The following is an 18,380-nucleotide window of genomic DNA, read 5'->3' as shown; positions in this document are numbered from 1 at the left end:
CTGTTTCTCCTGCCCAGAACAACTCTTTTCTTTGTGCCTTTCTTTGGCCAATAGATTGAGGCAGAGGTAACATGTGCCAGTTCTGCTCATAGGCCTTAAGAGGTCTTGTGTATTTCCACTTGCTTTCATCACTGTTGCCATATGCTGATCCCAGGGTGAGGATAAGAGATACACAGGGCAGACAGAGCTACCCAGAGAATCTTCATCAACCAAGCCCAGACTAGATCATCTGTTCCCCAGGTGACCCATGGACATGTTAGCAAGTCCAGAAAAGACCTGAAGAGCTGCTCAGCCTAGGTCAGCCAATCTGCAAATACTGAGAAATGACAAATGATTACCGTTCTAAGCCACTGATTTTGGGGGTGGTTTGTTATACAGCATAAACATAGCAGTTATCAAGTCTTATTACAATCCTAGAATTAATTTTCTCCGTCTTGAGGACTGTATATTCCAATACAGTTGAAATTATACTTATCTTCTTATATTATTTCAAGCTTTAATACAGGCTATTAGCTCACAGTAGATACCCATTAAATAAATGGTTGTTGAATGAATTCTTTATCACTGCAAAACATTTTCCACTGCCATTCTCCAGTCTCTCTCTAGCCCTGACAGCAAACTGCCCATCTACACTTTTCAAAGCCCTCCCACAGCAAGTACAGCACTTTAACCTGACAACCATTCTGCAAAGCAAATTATGCTTATTTGATCACATGCTAGACAGAATGATTGTGAACACAAGGCCCTATTTTGCTCATCTATTATTGTTTATCTCATTGTGGTTTTACAGTCAGTACTAAACAGATGGATGAACATTTACAAATAAAGCATATTCTTACATTTGGCATCTCATTCTCTGTTCCTCCAAATCTCTCCAACCTGTATAAATTAGATTCAGAGTCAGACTGAATACATGAAAACCTGTTAGGAATTAAGATCCTGTTCTTCTGTAAATGGTTATTGGAAAGCTGAATACAGTAGTGAAAACTGCACTTAAATAGTCATCAAAGAGACCATCTCATGCACCTGTTTCCACATGGTGCTTTGGAAAAGAGGGAGATGCAGAGAATTTAACAGTCCTTTGTTAATCCCTTGTGCCTTTATATCACATCCCAACTCTTCACTTGCATTGAATGTTCATAATTGTAACAGTTTGAATTGTCAAGGGCTCAGCTACCATGAACTAAAAAAAACTGGAGATTTGATTCATTTAGCCCTTTTTTTTTTTACTTTTTCTATTATTGTGGTAACAATACGAATGTACTTAATAACACTGAACTGTATACTCATTTAGCCCATCCTTGCTGTTGTATGATCCCAAAGTCCATAACCTCTACGTCCTTTAAAATAAGAGAAACTGATTATGTTTGAGAGAAGAGACTATGGTCTCCACCACTGGAGAGCTGTACTTTCCTCTTATCAATAGTCTCTCCTTCATGATCTTCCTCCCATTGAGAGGGGAGAGACAGACAAGTACCCTCTGTGCTTGAACATTCCAATCAACCATGAAGACTAAAACCCTCTTGATATAACCACCAGCTCCTGATGTGACCTAAAAGAAAAATCATCTGATTTTCAACATCACTGAATGAGCCAGTTCTCTTATGAAAAGAGCAATGTATCCTTAGCATCTGTTGAAACATATCTTCAGTTTCTGGAAATTATTGTTGCAATGCCAGGATTCATATCCAAAAAATTTCTAAAAATACATAATATCTTCTTTGGAATATATATGTAAGACTAAAGGGGATAGGGAAACTCCATCTCCTAGGGAAATACCAGCCCCTCTAGAACTCTCTGAGCTGGTTCTTTTAGTAAATGGCCAATGAGATCACAAAGAAGTTAACTAGGAAACAGATTTTCCTACATGCTCAGTGCTCACCACCTAGGGGCGTAGTTCAGTGTTTGGTGTGCTCCCAAATCACCGGCAGAGCACGGAAGAGTGATTCTGATTCTGTTGTTCTCAGTCCAGCATCTGCATTTTAAACAAGCCCCTAGTCCATCAAGTTTTGTTGGTCTGTGCACAATGCCTAAGAAATGTCTCCATCCCTTTCCTGGAACCAGAGCAGAATCAATGCAAAAGGAATCTTTTCCTTCCCCGGGACCCCGTGAGTCCTGTGTGGAACCTGGAAATAGTAATGGCATCTATGTCAAAGTGTGGCTGTGAGGATTGGACTAGATAATGCATGTAAAGACTCAAAACTTTGCCTGGCCTCTCGAAGGCTCTTAACAAGTGTTATCTATTATTATTATGCAGACTTTTATACATATTGATTGCTGAGGTACCAACAAGCCACTAACATCTTCCAACCCTACAATGCAAGAAGGTAAGAAAACTCTGACTTAAATTAAGATCTGTTTCTCCGTCCCTCATTTGCCTCATCAACTCCTGCTTTTTAAAGATTCTTTTCAAATAATGCCTCTTGTGAGGGGTCACCTCACCTTGCCCAGAGGTAGGCCCTCCCTTCTCTGAGGTTACCTGAGCACTCACACTTTCCTCCATCACAGCGTTTGTTATATGGCACTGGAATGCTTTGCTGACTTGTCTGTCTCCCCACTGGATTGTGATTGGCTCCAGAAAAGGGTCCATCATTCCTCTAAATAAATATTTCTGGGTATTGATCTGCAGCTCCCAACTGCACAGTACAGTGCCTGGAACACATAGATGTGCAGTACCTGTTCGAGGAAAAGTGAAGAAACAGACACAGATACTTAGACTACAAATTGTAGATGTGATGATGGGTCTAACATATCAAAGGAAGGAAACAAGTTGAAATGTCCACGTAGGGGAACCAAAGTCTCTATTCAGAACTTAAAGAAGGGAATAGACCCATGTAGGGTCTGGGCACATAGGTTGGGGAGCATAGTGGGTAAGGGTACGGGTTCTGGCGCCAGCCTATCTGAGCTTTGATCCAGGCTCCCTGCCTTACCAGCTGTGTGACTTTGGACAAGTTAGTCACAGATGAGCCTCATTTCCTCATTTGTAAGATAGAAATAATAAAAACACTGATAGGGGCGCCTGGGTGGCGCAGTCGGTTGAGCGTCCGCCTTCAGCCAGGTCACGATCTCGCGGTCCGTGAGTTCGAGCCCCGCGTCGGGCTCTGGGCTGATGGCTCAGAGCCTGGAGCCTGTTTCCGATTCTGTGTCTCCCTCTCTCTCTGCCCCTCCCCCGTTCATGCTCTGTCTCTCTCTGTCCCAAAAATAAATAAAAACGTTGAAAAAAAAATTAAAAAAAAAAACACTGATACTCTCACAGGATTCATGTGAAGATTAAGCAAATTAAATCACAATAAGAAGGGAGGAGAGGGTGGGTGATGGGTATTGAGGAGGGCACCTTTTGGGATGAGCACTGGGTGTTGTATGGAAACTAATTTGACAATAAATTTCATATATAAATAAAAATAAATAAATAAATAAATAAATAAATAAATAAACAAAAATAAATAAATAAATAAATAAATAAATAAATAAATAAATAAATAAATCACAATAAGAACTATGTGCCTGGCACATAAAGTCCAGAAAGTGTTAAACTGGTATTGTTGTTACTAATGGTCAAAACTACAGGTTCTGGATCAGACAGACTTGGGTTTAAATCCATGTTGTAGGGGCACCTGGCTGGCTCAGTTGGTAGAGCATGTGACTCTTGATCTTGGGGTCATGAGTTTAAGATCTCTGTTAGGTGTAGAGCTTACATTAAAAAATAATAATAATAAATTAATTAATCCATGTTCCAGCAAGTACCAGTTGTGTGATCTTGAGCGATTTGGTTAAATTTTGTCAACTTCCATTTCCTCCTCTATAATATGGCAATAATACCTGTATCAGGAAAATAATATATTTGAAAGTGGCTAGCACCATGATGTCTGGCACTTTTAAGTTCTCCAGAAAGGATCATTATCATTAAGGCAGCAGGTACCACACAAAGTTCAAACTGGGGAAGGGACAGAGAATGCAATCCAAATACAACTAGGAGCAGTGTCATGGGGACAGGCCAAAGAAACGGTGTCATCAGTCTACTGAAAGAGGCTCGGTTGCCTTATATCTGGCGTAATGCATGTGGACAAGGATCTAGGTGACTGCCACACTCCAAAGTGATACAAGACTCTGGGGGTCTGACATCCTCCTCCACACCCCAGGTTGGGCATCCTTTGTACTCCCATAGCTTACTCTGATTCTTCTACTTTGTTCTTAAAGGTATCTATGTGGGTATCAGCATCATGTCTCACCTCCCTTGGCACCCCTACTGCCTGGCATATTTAAGGAATCCAATAATGTCCATTGAGTTAGTACTGGAAGCTAAAGAGCACTGGGAGAAGGCTGGTAGCTCTGAAAGGGTCTTGATTCCAACAGTTAGAGTCTATAAGCCTCGATTTAACTCTTACATTTATACTTGCTTGCATTATTTCTTTTACTTTAAAATTTTTGAAATTATCTTGCCCCAACTACAAAGTAAACCAGTTTAAACACAACCTCAGACTTTACACAAAATTTCTGAGGTCCACAAACCTAAGAGAAAAGTGAAACTGCCTCTGTCCCCTTCCCACTCCACCTCCTGCTCCCCCAACAAAAGTTTCTACAAAATCTCACTGATAGTAAAAAACGGCTATTTTTTACATAGTTTTCTAATCCATTGTTTTACAGAATAGGGGAAGAAAGCAGTGTTTCCTAATCGTATACACATACACCACAAGAAAACTTAGTTCCTCTTAGTGAAGTCGATCTCTGTGTTTGCGAAAACTCAATTTGCAGCCTGGGAAAGTGATATTTATTTGAAGGAGCTTATTGCCGAAAGTGAATCATAAATCTGCTGGCTGTTGAGACTTCAAGGCAGGAAGAACAAAGGCAATTATTAGTCTGAATGTTCCACTGACGATATGAAATCTTTGTCTTTCAAAGCATTTGTTTAAGTAAGAAAAAGTTTGCCCAGCCTGGAGAACATTCTATTGTGGGATATGAAACTTCTGAAGCCTCCAAAGCTTATTTATATATTTGCCAGGCTTCTCTCTGCCAACTTTCTCCTCTCCCAGAGCGTCCGTTAATGCTAAGAAAAGCCTCCAAAAAGCACACATTATAAGCAAAGAAAAATCTTAATGAATGTAATATATTTGGCAAATCTGTTTTATCTACCAAGGAGATTTCCTTCCTCTCTTCATCACACATTTCTTTTCTTTGTTTTTTTTTTTTTTAAATGTTCTTCTTCTTGATTCATCCTTGGGAGTTTATTCTTCTCTCCTCTCAAAAATAAAAAGTAAAAATAGAAACCCAAGCAGTCTTTTGACTTTCATTCTCTTCCTGTCATTTTCCATTTCTTCCTACCTATTTAATTTTTTTTTTCTTTTGGGAAACCAAGGAGAGCAAGGAGAACTTAAGAGCCCTGTGTTAATTTCCCTTCTCTCGCTCAACCAGAGAAGAATCCATTGCAAAACCCAGCTCCCAACTATGCACATGTGGGCAGTGCATGTTACGGACGGTCCTTGGCCAATGTGCCTGCCAAGTTCGCCTCCCCTGCCACCCAGCATACTCCTTCCCTCAGCTGGTGTCTGTTGAGGAATTGCTAGGCCATCTTAATATAGATGTGAACAGCCCCACATCAGCTGTCAGCTATAGAAAGAGAATTTTTCATCAGACGAAGCATTTCAAATACAAAAGATTTAGGAGTTACCTGGACAATTTCCTCCAAATGTTAGTGAGGTTAAGTGTGACTTCACTGTATTTGCATATCTTTGTACAGAATTTGATTCTATTGAAGCTGTGCTACCTGAAGCACACCTGTGACCTGAAATTCTCTTCACACCTTGGGCACGGTGTCTGGGCCAGCAGCATCAGCATCATCCAGGAGTTTTGTAGAAATGTAGCGTGTTGGGTCCTATCCCTCAATCTACTGAATCAGAAATTTCACTTTAACAAGATCGCCAGGTGGTTCACATGCACATCAGGGTTTAAGAAGCTCAGTTAACACCAAGTGCGTACGAGGCCCCTGGGATTTGGGTTGGCGAAGTGATGGGGGCTGCACCTGCTAAGCCTGCTGCTTCTGTTGCACGCTCCCTCTGCCGGGTGGTTTGTATCTCTGGGGTGTCACCAGGCCCCCCCCCATCCATTCTGCATCCCTAACTGTCTTTGCCTCTCCATCTGTTGGCTACGCTGGACTGCTGGGGCGTTGGTCTCTACAAAGGCAGGTGACACTGGTGCACGGGCTGGCCATGCTCTTCCCTCCCTGCCAGTCCGCCCTGTACCTGTGTGAGTTGTTGTCACGGAGACTGACGACTTGACATTTACAGTTCCTTTCCCAGAGAGGAGCACAGACATTTCACAAAAGCTGCATGTAATCCTCCTCAATCCCCTGCAGAAGGGGAGGGAGAATGCATTTTAAAATAATCCCATTTGATTCATCCCATCTATCTGGTATTCTCTTCCCTTTTGGAATGGATGGAAAACAAATAACTAAAGATGCACTGCCCCTGAGGGAAGTGTGTGTGTGCATGTGTGTGCGCATGTGTGCGTGTGCATGCCATATTTTTTAATTTAGACAAGGCATCTAGGTTTAAGCAACTTCTGAGACAACTTCAGATTCTTCATAGAATTTCTTCCAAGTCTGTGATGATAGGCATTTGTCTGGCCATTTCATGGCCCACACTGTAAACCCAGGCTACGTCCCCAAAGCCATTAACCCCAAGCACACATATTCCCACAGGTGCATGGGCGGGAGACCACGTGTAGTGAATGGGTCCCTTGAGCCTTGGGCCAGCTTCACACTGAAGATACAAACGCAGACCACATCGCTCGTCTGGCAGCAGGGACTCTCCACACCGAGGCTGTATAACCACTTCTCCAAACACATACCTGTGCATCTTAGTGCCTCTTTTTATCTGCATTTCTCATACTCCCAAGCAGCTTCCAACACAAGGCCATTAGTTTGGAATCCTGAGTTCCTCCTTTCTTTTCTTTCAGGCCGACAAGAACGTGGTGGGACAGCCCCTGGCTGGCACAGGCAGTGAACTTCTTCCAGACATCAAGGGTTCTGGTCAGTTTGTTGTGGTTTTGTTCCTCTGAATGACCTGACAGGGTCCTGAATAACCTCAGGCTCATCTGCTTGACACTCAACACCTGAGCCCAATGAGGAGCACAGTGTCTGGAAGCTTCCAGAGGGATCACATCTCCTGTCGGGTCATTGTTGGGCATCATGCCTCCTCCCTGCAGTACTTGTGAGAGATGTCAGAGTGTGTGTTTCCTGACAGGTGGCATCGGGCCCAGGATTTTAAAAATACCTGCAAGAACAAAAAAGAAATGCACTATCCTTCTACCTTAACGTGGCCACAGACAGTTTCTCATTAGCCTTCTAGAAGTGCCAAGTAAGAAAGATGGAAACGGGCAGCTAAGGAATAGGACTGGATCTCTCACAGGCCCCTGTCTGAGGTTGTTAAATGAAGCATCGGGCCCTCTGAAAGTCTCTGGGGTAGCCTCTGTAAGAACAGAGCCGCCCCTGCCCCGAATGCAGCACTGAGCTGTATAGGACATTTGCAAACTCTAGGAATCTTAGTTTCTCTCAAGAAGCTCCCACCTATCACCAGATTGAAATAACAGCTTTCTCTCCTAGCCACAGAATGCAAAGTGGACTCTCAAAAATGAAACATTTTATTCCATTTAGTTTAAATCCAGTTAATCCAGCAGAAAGAGAGAGCATAGGCATGTATTCCCAACAAGGAGGAAGGCCACTGTTGTACTGAGTTCCAGCAGGGAGGCGGAACTGAGACTCTGGCCCAGTATGTGACTTTTCTGTGAGTTTCAGGGGGTTGAAAAAAAATCCAATTTGAATATTTTAAGATCCTCAGGAGGATCTGGCTGGTAACAGGGAGTGACTTGCTACCCACAGATTAACTCAAATGGAAAATAAGGTCAGTCTAAATGACCCTCATGCATATTTCTGGAATAGTCCCAAAATGGAATGTCCTTCTCTCACTGCATTTTCTAACACTGTTCTTTAAATCTACTAAAGAACAAGATCTAAGAACATACCGCATTTTAGGCCTTAGTCCTAATTCTGCCCATATTTAGCTACCAGATTGGACAGCATGCAATCTTAGATTAATCACTGCAATTTCAGTTCCGTGCAACAAATATTTGCTGTCCCTACTGAGTGCCTGGGAGCTCTGTGGAGGATACCAGAGTGTAAAACCCAGTTTCCTACATGAAGGTGTATGCCATGTAAAGCCAGGCTGGCCTTCCTTACCCAGCAGTCAGCCTTAGTCTGGAGTCTCATTCAAAGGAATGCAGCCGGGAGCATCTGGTTGGCTCAGTCGGTAGAGCATGTGACTCTTGATCTCAGGGTTGTGAGTTTGAGCCCCATGTTGGGTGTAGAGAGTGCTTAAAAATAAAATCTTTAAAAAAGAAAAGAAAAGAAATACAGCCAGAACTAACCAAGAAGCAATTTTTATCTTTACTGAAATCTATTAAAATTGTCCAGAGATCACACTGGTAACACAACACACACCAAAACTGACTGAAACCAGCTTTTCCTTCCAGTTTTATCCACAGAAGAATCATATTTGTGTGTGCATTCATATGCCTTGCACCTGCCTCCAAAGACCCTCTTTTCCCTCTCCAAGATCCCCAAACCTCTCAAACTCAACTCCCACAAAATGTCTTCTCTGTCTCCCCTCCCACTGTCTGTATCCACTACTTTTCTCTTGTCAGGAGTTCTTTGATATTTCCAGTGTAAACCTGGCTGGCTTCTCCCAACTCGTCTGGTCTCCCCATCGTCCACAAGCAATAAGTGCTGGTCCAGGAGCCTGCCTGGCAAAACACAGTTGTCCTCAGGGAAGTAGCACCACAAGCTGAGGGCAGAAGGGATGCTATGAGTATTTAAATGATAGTTTTTTCCCTATTAGGAGGGAACTATTTAATAAATATTAATTGGATACTTATTTTAGGGGCTGAACCACTGCCCAATATGAACTTTATTGATAAAAAAGACATGGTCCCTGCCCTCAAGGAGCTTACTCTCTACAGGGGAAGGCAATTCCCAGTAATTGAATAATTACTCGTGTGATGAAACCTGCAGCCACCAGCGTGGTAAGACCCTAATGCAGATGTCCCAAATGATGTAAATTAAAGAGGTCACATCCCATTCCATACCCATTGTTAAGTGCAGAGACCTCTTCAAAATGTCTGCAAAATTCCCAGGGAGAGGAAAATGGAAGAAGGAGATATACGTTCCTGCATCTGCTGATTTCTCTCCCATTTCCTGCCTCTGCTGAATCCCTGTTCTCTGCTCTATGCGTTGAGGTCAACCCTTTGTCTCCCTGATTCCCCACTGAAGCAACAAGGGAACAATGCCTGTGGATGTGTAGCAAAACTTTTGCTAAGGTTTTCTAAGTCACCGTCAAAGAGTTATATCCCTGCATGACAGAGCGAATAACTTAAAACTATATACTGGTCATCTCATCCTAAAAGTCCTTTTGGCCACCATGGCACAGGGAGTTTGTGACCTCTCTATTTCAGTTAGCACTTAGACACTGACCATCTTGGTGTTTCTCATGTGTGTGTGTCGATTGCATGCAAATGTACATGCACGCGTGCACACACACACACACACACACAGTCTAATTCTAAATTCCTCTTACTGTATTATGCACAGAAATTCAGCTCTCTTCTCTCTTTATACCCAGACTCAGTCCCAGCCAAACCCTAGATAACAAAAACCTTCAGGTAGTCAGATAAGCAAAACAGCTAGCTATATGTTCAAAAGCAAAAAGAACCACAAATGTATATAGTCTTTCCTCTAATAGGATCTACCCTCTTTTGTTAAGTAACAAAAAAAAAAATTTTACACCAACACTGAATGATATAAAAGTTGTCCCTTTCTACGTAATAAGATTAGACCAAATACTCTCTAAGACCCACTAGAATATAATCTCCAAAAGAGCAGAGACAGTGTCTCTTATTTCTGCTATACCCAGGATCTACAATTCTCTATCAACAAGTGTTTTTTAAATAATTTGTTAAAATCTCTTTTGGTCTGACATTGTGTGATCCTTTAATATTTGCAATTCTTCATTTTTATTTTTCACTTCATACCTTTCTCACATATGGAGAAAGAATAGAAGAAAAGTTTTAGTCCAAAGAGTTAAAGCATTATATTTGTTTTATTACTGTATCAGGATTATTTCAGCTATGAGTAACTGAAAAACCAGCTAAAAAAGGCTTAAGTGATAAGGAAATTTATGATTTCACTGAATGCAGAGTTTAAAGATGATATTGCCCCAGGATTAATCAAGGCAGCAGCTTGGCAACATTATCAATATTCAGGTTCTTTTCATCTTTCTACTCTGCCATCCTCAGTGAGGTCCTTAAGAACATCTCATAGCTGCAAAATGGCTGCAGCTGCACCAAACATCATATTCACACACAAAGCCCTTCTCTGGGTCCTTTGTGAGGAACAAAGATAAACTTCCCAAAAGCCAGTCTGTAGACTTACCTCCTATTTCACTGGCCAAAATCACATTCCATGCTCAGTCCTAAGCCAATCAATGGCAAGGGAGATAAAAGAACAATAGATGCCTAAGACCAATCAGGATTCAGTTCTGGAGTTGGGACACCAGAGTCCTGGAAGATCCCAAAGTCCCTGAAGAGCATGGCCACTTTCTACCCGAACAAAATTAGGGTGATAGCAAGAATAAAGGAAGGCATGTTGCTGGAGAGTCAACCAACAGTATATGTCATAATTACTATAATAAAAAAGCCATTGGGAATGTGGTGAGAATTATTTTGGGGGGGGAGGGGTTCATCACTGATGAACCCAAAATTGTCAATATTGATACATTAATCTTTTTTTCCACAAACCTTTAATCAGATTTTGTCCAAAGTAATGGGGAGTATGAGAGAAAAAATTGTTAATGTCTCCCTTACTTTCATTATATTATCCTGTTTTAACTGAAAACTTTCTGAGGAATGTATCCCCATCCCCTATGCCATGGCACTGAAACAAACAAAAACCATATGCAATGGATTGCACCAAACTCTAGGAGGCTGTTATTTATTTCAAACACCATATAACCCCCCTCTCAAAAATATTATCTTGTGAAGTTTCTCTCCTGGATTCCAAAATAGAACACATAAGAGCTGGTCATTAATTCTAGTGACCACAGCAAACAGTGACAGACAGTGAGGCTGTAAGTACAAAGTGTCAGGCCATGTAGTGGAGATGCAGAGAGAAAGACAACAAACCCTTCTCCATCTCCACTGTCCTTGATAAGTCAAAGACTCTCCTGGATGCAAGTGACAAAAATCTGACCTGAATCATCTTAAATACAAGACTTGCATCAATTTATCAAGACATTCTCTGTGATTCTCCATAAAAAGGAAACTTCTTCCTAATTCAAATGTTTGTATCATCTTCTTTTAGGATTTTTTCTGAAAGAGCAAAAAGTTTAAAAGCTTCCTACTTGCCAAATAGCACAGCATGATAAATATTATAGCACCCAAATTACCATCAGCAGAGTCCCAGTCGCTTGCATCTGCTTGTGTGTGGGGTTCTCTTTACAATCAATCAGGTGTATTGAAAAGGTCTTTGTGATGCAGACGGGAACAAAAGTCACCTGTGTTTTTCAGTTTACTCTAATTTGTACACAAGATATAATTTGCTACACCGCAGGTCTCTTGCTCAAAGAGATTCAAAACAACAAAAGCAAAAATAATCACTACTATTCTGAGAGTGAGATAAGTGATAAAGAACCTAGCTGTGATCAGCTGGGAATTACATTAAATCTAAACCATACAAAGGAGCAAAGATTTTTAGTGGAGGAAAATGCCTAAAGGTTTATCCACTGTAACCCCTCATTTCATAGATGGTGAGGCCAGTGGCCTTGTAGTTAACATGGCCAATTGAATACATAAGTTGATTTTCATTCCCTTTTCATACCCAATTAGACTATTAGTAAAGGAACACAAAAGGTGTAAGCCCACTAGGAAAAGAGAACAGGAGAAGAGACATAGTACACAAGAAACCAAAGTGGAATAGACGAGTGGTGGTAGGTTAGCAGACAGAGAAATCTGGAAATTAAGTGCCTCTAGAGGGAAATCCAATAGTGAGAAAACATGCTTCTGCCTCTAAACTCCCAGAAAGGCATGGGAATTGGTGATACCAGTTACCTCAGAAGGCATGGGAATGAAGATCCAGAAAATTGATTAAAAGTCAGGATAAGGAGCTGGTGTATTTCCAAGGTCTCCTTCCCAACTCTTCTCATCCTCCGCTTTGTCACAATGTGGGAAGCTACCACTCTAGAAACACTGAACCAGAGGAGCTAGCTACATACTAGGGCAACGGAGGGAGGGATGAGGCACAACAGGGAATTACACTGGATTAATAACAATGACAACAATGACAATAAAAATGGGTAACTTACTGAATACTCATTGTTTCAAATACCTCAGGCACTTTATAGATATTAATCACTTAACCCTAACAACTATCCCATAAAGTAGATACTGTTAGTGCCCTCATTTGTAAAATGAGGGCACAGGTAAACACAACTCAAAGTGACCGAGCAGAACTTTATATCTTTTAAAATTTATTGATTTTTTAAAAATTTACATCCAAGTTAGTTAGCATATAGTGCAATAATGATTTCAGGAGTAGAATCCAGTGACTCATCCCCTGCATATAACACCCAGTGCTCATCCCAACAAGTGTCCTCCTTAAGGAGGACACTACCCATGCCTCTACCCATTTAGCCCATCTCCCCACCCAAAACCCCACCAGCACCCCTCTGTTTGTTCTTTGTATTTAAGAGTATCTTATGTTTTGTCCCCCTGTTTTTATATTATTTTTTCTTCCCTTCCCTCATGTTCATCTGTTTCGTATCTTAAAATCCTCATATGAGTGAAGTCATATGATATTTGTCTTTCTCTGACTAATTTCGCTTAGCATAATACACTTTAGTTCCATCCACGTTGTTGCAAATGGCAAGATTTCATTCTTTTTGATTGCCAGGTAATTCTCTCTCTCTCTCTCTCTCTCTCTCTCTCTCTCTCTCTCTATATATATATATATATATATATATACACCACATCTTCTTTATCCATTCATCTGTCGATGAACATTTGGTCTCTTTCCATACTATGGCTATTGTCGTTAGTGCTAAGATAAACATTGGGGTGCATGTGCCCCTTCAAATCAGCATACTTCTGTCCTTTGGATAAATACCTAGTAGTGTCATTGCTGGATTGTAGGGTAGTTCTATTTTTAATTTTTTGAGGAATCTCCACACTGTTTTCCAGAGTTTGCATTCCCACCAGCAGTGACAGCAGAACTTTAAAATCAGTAAGTCTGACTTTAGCATCTGATTATTAATTACCATAAAGAGGATGATCATACCCCAGTCATGGTTTCCAGAAAGCCATGATTCAGATGTACAGGACCAATCATAAATTCAAGTGTTCATCATTATAGAGGTTGAAGAACCACAGAGAAAAGACCTACAAGTCCTGCCTGATCAAAGTGACCAGTCAGCCCAACCCACTGAGAGCCCAGAATTATGACTCAACTTTTTTAAACCTTACAACTTAATATGAACCGACAACCAAGGACACCATACATTTGAGGAAAGTCTGTAATGTGAAAAAGAGGAACCAAAACAAATTGAAGAGAGGCAGTTCAGAGAAAACAGAAACAATGTGCAGAAGAAAATTTTTAAAAAACTAGAATATTCTCAAAGAAATAAGAAAAACAATAACATCCCAGAAAGAAATGAAGAATGATATTTAAAAAAAAAAGAAATAGAGGTGCCTGGATGGCTCAGTTGGTTAAGCATCCAAATCTTGATTTGGGCTCATGGTTTGTGAGTTTGAGCCCCATATCAAGCTCCATACTGACAGCATGAAGCCTGCTTGGGATTCCCTCTCTCCCTCTCTTTCTGCCCCATCTCTCTCTTTATCTCTCAAAATAAATAAGTAAACTTAAAAAATAATAATAATAAAAGAAATATACATGTAAACAAGAAAAAATCTTTTAATTTAAAAAATGACGCCAGAAATTTTTAAATTTAAATAGAAAAATTGGAAGTCAAAGTTGAAGAAATTAGAGAATAAATAGATACATGAACAAATAAAGGGAAAATAAGACAAGAAATCTGCATAATCAATCTAGTATTCTAATATTTTATCAGTAAGAGTTCCATAAAGAATCCTTCCCCCACCCACCCCACCCCCACACAGAGAAAAGGGAGGAGAGAATTATCAAAGAAATAATACAAGAAAATATCCCAGAACTGAAAAAAATTTTGAAAAGGGCCTATTGACTATCCAGCATAATAAACAATAAGAAACAACTCCAAGGTACATCATTTTAAATTTCAGAATATCTGGGATGAAGAAAAGATCAAAAGAAACTTCACAGAGCAAAAAAATAACATGTATAAAGAATTAAGAATCAGAACAACATTAGATTTCTTAAGAGGAATTCTAGAAGTTAACAGACAGGAAAGAAATATCATCATAACTCATAATTATGAGGGAAAAGGATTTCCAAACTAGCTTTTGCTATTTCTCCAACCTCTCTTGCTCTGCCTTGGCCAACCCAATCAAACTTGCAACCAGCTTCAAATCTGGAAGAAATTAAGTAAATCTCCAAGAGCACCTGGATTGGCCTGTACTGGACTTGGCAGGTGTGGCAACACAGGCCAATCCTGGAACCCACCTCTGCTGCTGTTGCCATTCCAAAGAATCAACTCCGGGCACCTTTTCTGTGGGGATGTACATCATCTCTTGCAGACCCAGACCATTCCACCTTTATGATAGATTTCCAAAATCTGACCTTTTGGAGCTAGTAAATTAATTTTTCTATTTTTAATTGCTACCCTAACCAACTACCACAAATATTGTGATTTTTTTTTAATTTTTTTTTTCAACGTTTATTTATTTTTGGGACAGAGAGAGACAGAGCATGAACGGGGGAGGGGCAGAGAGAGAGGGAGACACAGAATCGGAAACAGGCTCCAGGCTCTGAGCCATCAGCCCAGAGCCCGACGCGGGGCTCGAACTCACGGACCGCGAGATCGTGACCTGGCTGAAGTCGGACGCTTAACCGACTGCGCCACCCAGGCGCCCCAAATATTGTGATTTTTAACAACACAAATGTATTATCTCACAGTTCTGTAGGTAGAAGTCCAAGTAGATTAGACTGCTTTCTCAGCTGTGGGTCTCAAAAGGCTGAAGTCGAGTGTAGGCCAACCCGAACACTTTATCTGGAGACTCTGGAAGAGAATCTGCTTCTGGATGCATTCACTTGGTTGGTATAATTCAGTCCCTTGTGGATGTGGGGCTGAGGTCCCCACTTCCTTGCAGACTGTCAACCAGAAACCTTTCCCAGCCCCTATAGATCTCCCTTTGTTCTTTGCACAAAGCCCCCTTCATCTCAGGGTCAGCAACAGTGCAAGTCCTTCTCGCCCTTGGACTCTCACTGATTTCTCCTTCTGCTGCTTCTCTTCTACCTCCAGCCAAAGAAACTTCTCTGCTTTCAAGGATTCATAGGATTAGATTGGGGTCATGCAGATAATCCAGGATGATCCCCCTACCTTAAGGTATGTAACCTTAACACACCTGCAAAATCCCTTCCACCACGTTACATAATGTGCTCACAGGTTTCATGATTAGGATGTGGACATTCTCAGGGGAACCATTCTGCCTATCACAGTTTCTAAAGAAAATGAACTAAGTTTACTATGGCAATAGATAAATCTATTTGGTCCCTGGCTCGTCACATTGGAATAGGAGCATTTGTACTTTCACATGTATATGGTAAGACCAGCAATTACTAATACAACAAAATCTGAGTGCCTACTATGTGAAAACACTGGTAAGCATTGGGAACTCACATGACGAAAACACAGAGTTCACTCTCAAGATTCTCACAATCCAAGAGAAGAGACAGAAAAGTAATCATAAACATATGTGGAAAATACAGTGTAAGATAAACTAAAGGGTTTTTGAAAGCACAGTAGTGGGGCACCACCCCAGCCTTGGGATGGGGAAAGGTTTCTTTTTTTTTTTTTTTTTTAATGTTTATCTATTTTTGAGAGAGAGAACGAGAGAGAGAGAGAGAGTGCCAGCACATGAGTCAGGGAAAGGCAGGGAGAGGAGGGGACAGAGGATCCAAAGTGGGCTCTGTGCTGACAGCAGGGGCTCAAATGCAGGGCTTAAACTCACGAACCCGTGAGATCATGACCTGCACCAAAGTCGGACAATTAACTGACTGAGCCACCCAGGTGCCCCCAGGGGAAGGTTTCTTGAAGGAAGTAACACTGAAATGAATTTTCAATTTTCAATGATAAGCAGGAGTAAGCCAGGAGGGCTATGGGGATTAGAAAGTTGGAAAGAGGGAAAAAGCAGAAAAATATAAACATTCACATACATATACATGCAAGTATTTTAGAACTCAAAATGAACATCTGGAAAGCAAGGACTCTTCTCTTACAAACACTGTAGGATGTTCTGGACAGAGTTCCTAGAGAATAGTATGAATATTAAAGAAAACTACGTCTCCTCTAACAATTTAATAACACATTATATTAATACAGCATCCCAATATTTTCTGAACACTTGCATACATGTCATTTTATATTTCATCAGCCCTGTGAGGTGAGACAAGCACGTATTGTTATTCCCATTTCATGGATATGAAATATGGAGTTCAGAGGAATTAGGGACTTGATCAGAGGTGACCTGTCTCCTGACAGGACTCCAATCAGAAACCAGACCATCCAGACCCAGTTAGAAAATCCAGTATTTATTTTTCACTGCGCTGGGCCACATTCTATTTGACAAGTTCTGTTCAATTTGTTAGCTCTTTGCTTCATTTTTTAAATGCATGTGATATAATTATGGATTTATGAGATACCTGAAAAAACACCAATTGATTCTTACTTTTTGCCTTTGAGCTTATCACACAAAAAGGAAGCAAAATTATACCCTTACTTAGACATTATTGCTTTGTTGATTTTTATGTGTCCCCAAAATGAATAATTTTTGTTGTTCTACTACAGTTATTAAAAGAAATAGAAGATCTGATCCACAGAAACACTGTGATTGTCGCAGGGAAGCATATCCTAGAGGGCATGCAGGCTATTGATATTCTCTCCTCAAGCCGGAAACTCTCTGGAGATCCATGAGAAACACAGAATCACAACAAAGACTGGAAAACAAATGGATGGAATCAGAGACGGTTGCAGACACGTAAATAGCTTTTCACGCTGTTGCCATTTCAGTTTGAATTCTACTTTAGTTTTGCAAATTGATGGGGGGGAAAATCTAGTTTTTATTTCAGTGTGTTTAACTTTTCAGTTAAAGACCACAGAGTAGGTTTCTACACTCGAAATGGTTCCTTTTGGTTGCTTTATTAAAAATCACAAAGCTCCTTCCCCCCCAAAAAAGAGGCCCATTCGTTATATTGCAATGTTAAGAGCAAAATCAAAGGAGAATGTGTGACTTTCTTTGCACAGAAGTTTTAATATTTTCATAAGGATCCTCTCTTCGGCTCCTCAAGCATTTGCCTTTCATTTTGTTTTATTGAATTAGGCTGCAAAGCACTCGAGCATGAAACTCTTTGTCATCTCTAACCAGGCTTCCATTGATTCCACGTATCCATATGCCTCGTCTTGGTATATTAATCTATACATCTATTGCACTGAAAGAGAGAATTCTCTAATTTATTATGTAAAAGGATAAGCCAACTCCAGAGCCCATTTGCATGCAGGTATGCTTAAAAGTAGATTTGTTTCCTCAGACTTAGAGCTGGCTTCTTTAGTGGCATTAAACCAAGGGAAAAATGAAATTACATTGTGATTTTTACGGTGGATTATACTACAACTATGACAAAAGCAGGCCAATATCTCGGCTTTTATTTCTTTAAATATAAGCAAATTTGAATACAAAGAATTCTAGATCAGTATAAGCAAAATTCCGCACATACACCCCCTCAGAAATGCAAATCACACAATTAATTCACCACCTGCTTCTCATTTGGGTCGGATTGCCCACAGCCCAAAGCAAAGGATTTGCTAGGGTGGTGAAGATCTTTATGTGAGTGGCCAAAAAATTTTTCCTCCTAAATATTACTCTTCCAAATATTACTGAAAGAAATATATAAAATAGGCAATAACGTAATCAAGAATTTCAGAGTCAGAAGACCTTAGCTATTGTTTACAACATATCGCCAGCTTAACCTTTCTTCAGTGTTCTTGCATCCCAAGCAACATAATTAATATGTCCTGAAGGCCCTCTTCTTGGTTACAGAAAGTTTTTAGGTATGCTTTTAAGCTTCTCTTTTACTTTATTCTGATTCAGAGTTATCTTCTCTACTAACAGTAAGTACCTGGTTTGTCCAT

General features: G+C 40.5%; 1 long non-coding RNA gene across 1 annotated transcript; it reads left to right on the top strand.

The window, feature by feature from the left end:
• The first annotated feature begins 1,799 nt into the window (after nucleotides 1-1,799).
• Nucleotides 1,800-17,249, top strand: LOC121041041 (uncharacterized). The gene is made up of 4 exons (XR_005795532.1): nucleotides 1,800-2,327; nucleotides 6,952-7,024; nucleotides 15,495-15,578; nucleotides 17,040-17,249. It is a non-coding gene; the product is annotated as an uncharacterized LOC121041041 (long non-coding RNA).
• The last annotated feature ends 1,131 nt before the right edge of the window (nucleotides 17,250-18,380 follow it).

The sequence above is a fragment of the Herpailurus yagouaroundi genome, unplaced genomic scaffold (genome assembly GCF_014898765.1).
Source record: "Herpailurus yagouaroundi ecotype Mexico unplaced genomic scaffold, PumYag 182, whole genome shotgun sequence".
In the NCBI taxonomy this organism is placed as follows: domain Eukaryota; kingdom Metazoa; phylum Chordata; class Mammalia; order Carnivora; family Felidae; genus Herpailurus; species Herpailurus yagouaroundi.
The sequence above is the reverse complement of the archived record's forward strand: the minus strand, read 5'-3'. Positions and strand labels throughout refer to the sequence as shown.